This window comes from Lepus europaeus, chromosome 2 (genome assembly GCF_033115175.1).
Source record: "Lepus europaeus isolate LE1 chromosome 2, mLepTim1.pri, whole genome shotgun sequence".
Lineage (NCBI taxonomy): Eukaryota > Metazoa > Chordata > Mammalia > Lagomorpha > Leporidae > Lepus > Lepus europaeus.
In genome coordinates, this window is record NC_084828.1 from 91,931,848 (window position 1) to 91,940,165 (window position 8,318).

General features: G+C 46.4%; 1 long non-coding RNA gene across 1 annotated transcript; it reads right to left on the reverse strand.

Annotated features, from left to right (window-relative positions):
* Positions 1–864: 864 nt before the first annotated feature.
* LOC133773148 (uncharacterized) lies at positions 865–8,231 on the reverse strand. The gene is made up of 3 exons (XR_009867910.1): positions 7,987–8,231; positions 4,578–7,343; positions 865–3,682 (listed from the first exon to the last, which is right to left on the reverse strand). It is a non-coding gene; the product is annotated as an uncharacterized LOC133773148 (long non-coding RNA).
* Between the last annotated feature and the right edge of the window lie 87 nt (positions 8,232–8,318).

Consider the following 8,318-nt stretch of genomic DNA (forward strand, 5'->3'; position numbering starts at 1 on the left):
TTCGTATGCCTGGTAATCTTTGCAAATCATTTCCCTCTCTGGGCTTTTCTCAGCTGTAGGACTGGTAGATTGAAAGATGAGGATAGAGGCTTTCAGAATTTCGAGTCTGAGGTCATACACAGGTAATGAAGCCAAACTCAACAGTGTTATGGGTTCTAGTCCACGATTCTTCCCTGGACATGCAGATGACAACTCCGATCAGGGCCACAAGTTTCACTGGAATCATGCAACAAAACAGCAGATGCTCTAGGAAGCTCTTGGGGCTCCTCCAACCTGCATGTTCTATATGTCTCATATAGACTGCAAGTTCTATATGTCTTATATAGACTGATGGCAAGGTCTTGGAAGGCCTTGTTTCCATGCAGGGTTTCCACAGAGAAACGTTAAACATGTGGATAGAAGAGGTAGCCAAGTCATCTACCCCCATGTGGGCTTCTGGCCATTGGTGCCTCCCTAGTGTTCTTTATCTAGAAGGTGGAGTATAAAAATTCACTAAAATTGCTTTCAATTTAGTAAACCAGAAGGGTCAATGAGGTGCTGTCATTTCCTCGGGTCTATTCTAGGGAAATGACTGAAGGGAAGTAGGGCCTCTCAGATTTCCAGAGAGGCCTGGATCACCCTTTTGGAGGTTTCTCATACTGAAAAATATAAACATATCCCACCCCCTCCCTGTGCAATGTATGGTTTTCTAGGTAGTGGACTTTATTTTTAAGAACAACGTTAGATTGATACAAAAACAGAAGGTAGTACAGAGAATAACCCTGTGCCCAGTTCTCTTCTTATTAACATCTTAAGTTAGTACAGTATGTTTGTTAGCAATGCAATAATATCAATGCAGTATTATTAATTAAAGTCCATCACTGATTTAGGTTTGTTTAGGTTGATTGTATGTCTTTTTCTGTCCCATGATCCTACTACCCAGGATATCGCAGTATATTAAATTGTTAGTTTCTCAGATTTCCATTGTGTATGATGACCTTGATGGTTTTGAAGCATAGATGTCAAGTATTATGTGAGATGCCTCGCTACTAAAATTTTTCTGATGTATTCCTTGTGATTAGATAAAGAACCGTTTCCCTAACGTCACCACAAGGGAACACACTATCAGCCTGACTTATCAGTGTGGATGTGGACCTCGATCACTTGGCTGAGGCAGTGTCTACCAGGTTTCTCCACGGTCAGTTACTCTCTCCGCACCCCCTTTGCACATGTGCTCTTTGGAAGAGGTCATTACAGGCAGCTCACACCTAAGGAGTGGGGATTGTTGCCCGTGATCCTGGAAGGCAGTACATCTACATGATCTGCTTGGCATTCTTCTCCATGAGATACTGGCCTCTTCTCCCCATTTACTAATGTTTTCAACAACTTGTTCATATCAGTATAGACTCATGGATATTTGCTTTGTACTTCGGTCAATAATCGAAAATACTATTCTATTCTGTTCCTAAATTGTACCAGTGTTGCTCACTGGGAGCTCCTTAAGTGGTTCCTGTGTCTCTTTGATTGAAATGTCCCTTGTCCATACAGTTGTGCTTTAATTTCCAGCAATTTTGTACTTCACGGGCTAGAGGATATTCCCTTCTCATTTTGTGTGCTTCCTGCTCTGGTCTTAATCTCAATCATTTCTCCAAGAGGCCTTGGTTACTATTCCTGGGGAATGGTATTAGAAACCAAGATTTGGGCACTAGGCATGCTCACTGCTTGTTATTGCTTCTAGGCCAACTACATTCTATTTGATATAAAATACTTTTTATTTATTTGACACACAGAGAGACAGAAAGAGAAACAGACAGACAGACAGAAAGCTCCCGTCTGCTGATTCACTCTCCAGTTGTCTTCATTGGGCAAAGGGACTGAGACTGGGAACCAAAACTCAATCCAGGCCTCCCATGCAGGTGGCAGGACCCCAATTACTTGGGTCATTGCTGCTGCCTCTCGAGGTCTGCACCAGCAGACAGCAGGAATCAGGAGCCACAGCTGGTTACTGACCCCAGGCCCTCCAGTATGGGACACAGGCATCCCAACCAGCAGCTTAAGTGCCAAGCCATATGTCTGCCACCACGTACAGTTTAACTCTTACATATTTAACATCAATGCACACACATTACGTTATTCATAAGACAATGATAAATTAACAACATTAAATCCTAACACATGGACCCACATACAAAACTTGTGTATCAGGGTCTTTTTCTTCAATGCCACCACTGTACTACTGTGATTGATGGATAGCCTCAGTGAAGATCATGTCAATTCTGAATGTGAGGCTTTCTCTGACTGTGAGGCCATGGCAAATGGCTCTTTGGCAGGGCTGCCTACTCCAAGCCCCCTTTCCACAATAAACTGTGGGAAAAGTCCAGTGGATTTAGAAGTAAGGTGGCAAAGTCTTGGGTACAGCTCTGTCAATGATTCAATGTGGGTGGCAAATGCATTATCTGGGCCCCAATTTTTTTATGATATCAAGTCAGTGGCATTTGGTTGGATAATGGCTATCGAACCCCTCTGGTTCTCACGTGATTGTCAACGGTTTTACACTGAAGGGGTGTAATCGGCTGCATCTCCCCTTCTGCATGTGTCCTGTGTTCCAGAAACTCTAAGCAAGTGGAGGGAGGGGGAGTGGGGAGCTACTAAGAGCCATTTCATTATTTCCTGAGATGCTGAGGTCTGGTAAGGGCCTCACATTGTAGACAATCGGGCCTGACCGAACGTATAGGAAGTATTGTCACACAGCATCTCTTCCACTGTTGTCGTTTGTCCCCACTGATCAAGGTGGTGGCAGTGGGTGCTTCCCCTTCTTCAGTGAGAGCAAACTCCTCATGCTATTTCCTCTGACTTCAAATAATGACCTTTAGTGCAACGGTGGCTGAGAAGCTCGCTCTCTCTCTCTCTCTCCCTCTCCCTCTCTCCCCCCCTCTTCCTTCTCTGTGAAAGCTCTGACAGATGTGTTGATCCACGTGCAGTCCAGCGACTGAAGGGCTGCCCGGTTTACCAGTGTCATCTCCCATCTATCACTCACTGGGACAGTCTTGAAAAACAAACAGAAGGGAAAAAAAGAGGAAACGATCCAAAGGGCAAAAAAACACTTGGCCACTGTCAGGTCTGATTATGAATGCTGGCGATCAAAGGTACAAGGTCTTAGAAGCTGCCTCCTCCGACTCTTACCGTTTAAAATCTTCAACTGGCTTTTGGACCCACACAGCATAACCTCAGACTTTGGTCTACAATTGGTTAACAATTGATAGAGGTGAGGATTCTGGGACTGCCTTCTTTACTTAGAAGTTTATATTTTAACCCCTCACCACACCCCAGGTACACAGACACAGCTCCTTTCCACGGTCCCCAGCTCCACCCTAAAGTAACCTCCGCAGTGAGAATGCGCAGAATTCACGCGGGATCCGAGGCCTTTGGGCGCGAGGAAACGGAGTCCTCACAAATGGCCCGGCTCAGTGTCCCCGAGGGTGTTCCAGGCAGAGCTGTGATGAGAAATCAAGGTTTCTGGGCAACCAATCCAGATTCTTCCCTTCTCCTTCGCACCGTGCCCCATGGCGCGGTGTCTGTGTGCGGCTCTCTGGATGTACATAGGCTGCACAGACACGGACATGTAGGAAACACGCACCAAGCCTCTGTAGGCTGACCTCAGGGAACAGTTTAATGACTCGAATTTCAGGCAGCTGAAAGGTTTCTGCGGGTGGAGGTTGAAATAAACAAGAAAAGCCACTGTGGAGATGTGAATGGAAAAGTACCGGGCCCTCCCTCCTCCCTCCCTTCCTCCCTCCCTCGGACATTCTTGGCTTTCCAGCTCTCCGGGCCACCCCAGCCGGCTTCAGATAGGCTTCTACACGGTCAGGTGTGCAGAGGGCGGTGTGGGCAAGGAAGAAGAAAAAAAAAAAAGAAAACGAAAACGCAGGCACAACACGCAAATCAAGTTTTTCCACTTCTAGAGTAGGTAGCAGAGCCGACTCAGAGCGGCAGCCCGGCAGGCAGGCGGGTGGGCCTGCCACCCTGAGTTTACAAACACTCAAGTGCTTCCTCCTCACATCCCTCTCAGAGTCCAGCTGCTGCCTTCCCTCATGCTAAGGTTTCATAGGAAGTGAAAACCCAGCTATTCAAAACAGTGATCGGATGCAATAAACAAATGGTCCTGTGCCCTCACTACCCCATTTCTCTCGGTGAAGCGCCTTTCTTATATTAATTTCCATTCTAAATAAGTGAGAAAATTAGGAGAAATCGGTGTTTTGGGGGTAAACTCTAAGCCAGGCAGAAAATATTTCTAAAGGGGATAAAAACAACCCCAGAATAACAAAAGCCTCAAGCAGGCAGCGCAGGGTCAAAATTAAATGTTGACGCTTCCTTTTCAGAAGGCAGTGGCTGGACAGCATCAGTTTATTTATTTTTTAATGTCTCACAACTTTCTGCACAATTGCTTTAAAATGGACCAAGAGGCTCCCTCCTTTCTCCAAGGATAATATCGGGAGCTTGTTCACAATCATTTCTGAAAATGAAGGATTGGAAAGACACCCGAGGGAAACGTAACGGGTCACAGAGAAAAAGCAGTGGAGTGACAAGCGCGACCATACCTCACTGGCCATCAGAACTCCAACACTTCCCTGGACCTGGAGCTGGTTCCGAGAACCAGTTTAGAGTTCACACAGAGCCCAGTGCAGGCTGGCTCTCCTCGATTCTGCAAGAAAACAAGGTACCCACCTCCAAACCCGGGCTGTCGGGTCACCCCGATCTGGTCCCGAGACACAGGACCATGCAAGCAAGCACGCAGCCCCATTTTCAGCTACGTTCCTAGGGTCACCCATGCCTCTGTGAGAGGCCAGCCCGTCCTCTGCGAAGAAGGAAGCTCGGAAGAGTTGAGTGATCTGCAAAATTTCTTCCCGTCCTAAAATCTCGAATCCCCAAAGACCTATCAAGTGCCAGAGGTTCTTGACAGGTAAAACCAACTTCCCCTGCAAGCCCCTAGCGAGGGCAGGAAGGTGTTTTTTCCCAAGGATAGGTGCCTTTTCAGCTGTAACTGAATTGGGGAGGAGGTTTTGCGAGGGGAAGCTGTACGTGAACCTCGTTCCTTTCCTGAAATAGATGTAATGTTAGTACTAGCTATTTTATTTTGTAATAAAGCTTATATTTACCCGGCAGCTGTGATCAGGGATCTATTCCTATACCCAGTCCATGGAACAAAAGACTGACCTGGGTCTCTATTCTGAGACTACGGGCCAGTCACCGTTACATCACGGGACTCGTGGATTCTCAGCACCCCAAAGTCTGTAAGAGTCGCGCCTGCGACCCAGACATGGAATCAGGCTTCAGAGCTTCTTCAGGATGATTGAAAAGAATCTGAGCAGATTCTGCCTTTAATCCTATTACATAGCACTGCTGGAGAGAGGGAGGCCAACACAGTGATGCCAGCTGGCTCCTGACTGGGGAGAGGTCAAGAATGAGAGAAGGAAGGACATTCTGGAAGAAATTCAATTGGTATAAAAGGTGAAAAAGTTACTTTCCTAGGAACTGAAAAGAGAGAGAGGTGAGTGCCCAATTATCTCACCATTCACTCAGTTGAGAGAAAAGAGACTCACCTAAAAGTAAGTGTCTATCTTTAGAATATTTTCAACAATCTCTTCTCTCCCTCTCCTCTCTCTCTCTCTCTCTCTCTCTCTCTCCCTCTGCCTCCTGTTCTGGTCAATTTCTTTCAATGAAAACACATTGATTTGGCAAGAAAAGAAAAAAAAAAAAAAGACAGTCGTAGAAATGTGGGACTCTGGCACTTGGTCTCAGTACCAAGCCTGGTGATGAGGTTAATCATCTACAAACCATCCTGGTGGGTTCTCTGTCCAGAAGCTCCAGCAGAGCTTTGAAAGAAGGCTGAGACAGGGAAAGGGTGAAGTCCTTCCCAGCCCCCACTCTAGCTGGTTCTATGCCTCAGGGAGCAGATTTCCCTTTGCTCTGCAGCGCCCCCATGGGGCTAACCGTGGAGCGGCACAGGGAACAGGAGCCACAAGCTGTATGGACCTAAGGTTGGGGAAGGAGGGGTTAGGGGATGAGGCAGATGCCAGCTTTGACAAGAAAGGGACCAAAAATCATGAAAGTAATTCTATTATGGGATCAATAATAGGGCAGAGTCATACAATTCACACTCTGAACCATATAAATACATTTGCGAAATCCTAAAATACTTAACTGCTCATAAAAGATAGGGGGGAAAGTCACATGGATAAATACACAATGAGAACCATTCCCACAAAATCGAGGTGTTTATCCTGAATCCAATGGGATTCATTTAAAGCTCTTGAAAATGATGGGGAAGGAGACCCAAACCAAAATGCAGAATTCCGGCAGAATGAACCTGCACTTGACCGTATCTGGGGATAAAACGTTCATTTCAACAACAGTGCCAGGATTAGGCCTCGGTATCTTCGTCAAAAATCCTTTGTCCAAGAAGCTTTGGCTGCAGGGGCTGCAGAACTCCGGCTGTCAATAAAGTAAAATATCCCGATTTTACAGGCATATTGCCCGAGTACCAGCCCTCGTGCAAGCTAAGCAACTCCCTTGGACTTCTGGGGTTCCGAAACTTGCCACCCAGTCTCTGAGATGGGCTTGGTGCCCGGACAAGGGCGCTTTCTGCGACAGCTGAAACTTCGTAGGGGACCGTCAGTGAAGAGCTCCGGGACAATTTTCACAGAGCGCTGCTCATCTTTCCATCAGAAACCCCAATCTAGGGTGGGGAGAAGTAGATTATCTGGGGAGATATCTTTATTAGGAACTACCATGTGGAGAAATTTCGTGGTACCTTTAAGAACTCGTCTGTAATTTAATGAGTGGTTAGAAGCGCTGGCAGGGCCAAGGCTCAGAATGGCTTGACCTTTGGAAGCGGCTTCTGGTCCAAACATTTTGGGTTAATTCTTGAGGAATCTGAAATATTATTTTCCCCTCACACCCTTCTTTTAAGCGAGAGAGACATAAAAGCAACAAGAGTCTCCCTCATTCAGGGATGAGTAGGAGGGGAAAAAACCCCAACCAACATTTAAATAGGGAAACGGGCAGCTCTGAACAAACAAACCGAGGCCCACAGTGAAGTGATTCTGCATACTGCATTTGCCTTTAAAAAGAAAGGGAGAGAGAAAAGAGAAAGAGCGGTTCCCCCCTTCTCCTCTTCCCCTCCCGAGCTGGAGAGCTGAGGACCTGCCTGCACGCGGTGCCCTGGAGTTGCAGCACAGGCTGTTCTAAACGCACGCAGGCTCGCTGACACGGGCCCGGCCGGCCTTTGCAAGTCCCTCCGGCTGAGCTCTGAGACACAGACTCCAGAGATCCTTCTTCTTTTTTTTTTTTTTTCCCACTGCGACCTTGAAACAAGCCCGGAAAAGGAAAATGAAAACTTTGAGAAGCAGCAAAACACCAACATGTACTCGGCTCACAGCATTCCTGTAGAACACACGCGCACACATACCCATAGACACACGTTTCTTGCCACAAGACATTTCCCAAGAGTCGACAATAACAGAAAGAGCAAACCCACCACTTGCAGTCCTGGAAAGAAACGAACCAAAGCAAATGCTTTCAACATCTCAAGTGCAAAGGAGCCTTCCCCTTCAGAAAAAGTCCAAGGGGAAAAGAAAATTGCACCAAAGGGGAGGAAACAAGTGGGGGTTGGGATTGTCACAGATGAGCAAAAATGTAAGCTTCTTTCAACAGTCTGAGTACTGAAATAATGCATGTTCTCTAAACCGCTTCAGCGATCAGACAGGGAAAGACAAAACATACGAGACAAAATCCAACCGATGACGGATCCTAGGATTTACGTAACAGCACAAACTTGCAAAAAGGCAAAAATCAGAAGCAACATTCGAAAAGCATCAAAATACAACAACCAAAAATCCCAAGCCACCACACCAAAGAAGAAGGAGGAGGAGGAAAAAAAAAAAAAAACACAAGCAAACAAAACCAAAAAGACCCTGTCCCAAATAAAAACAAAGCAAAGGAACCCACCGAAAATCGCTTGGCAAATATTTTTCTCGTGGTGCCTAATATTCTAGCTGGAAAGATCTGTGGTGTTTATTGTTTGCTTTTTTTTCCCCTCTTACTCGCTCCTCTAACCCTACTATCTCTCTCTCTATTTTCCAGTGGTTCAAATCTCTCGCTCCCTTTTGGGTATTTAGCTCGAGGAGCTGAGTTTATGGGTAAGAGAGGAGGAAACAGCCCTAGACCCCGGGAAAGCAAAGCTCACTCCCCCTCTTATGTCACCGAATAGCAAATTAGTTCTCAGAATTCCAGAGGCCGAGCTTTGCTACAGCGAAGACGCCGACGTCACAGAGGAGGCG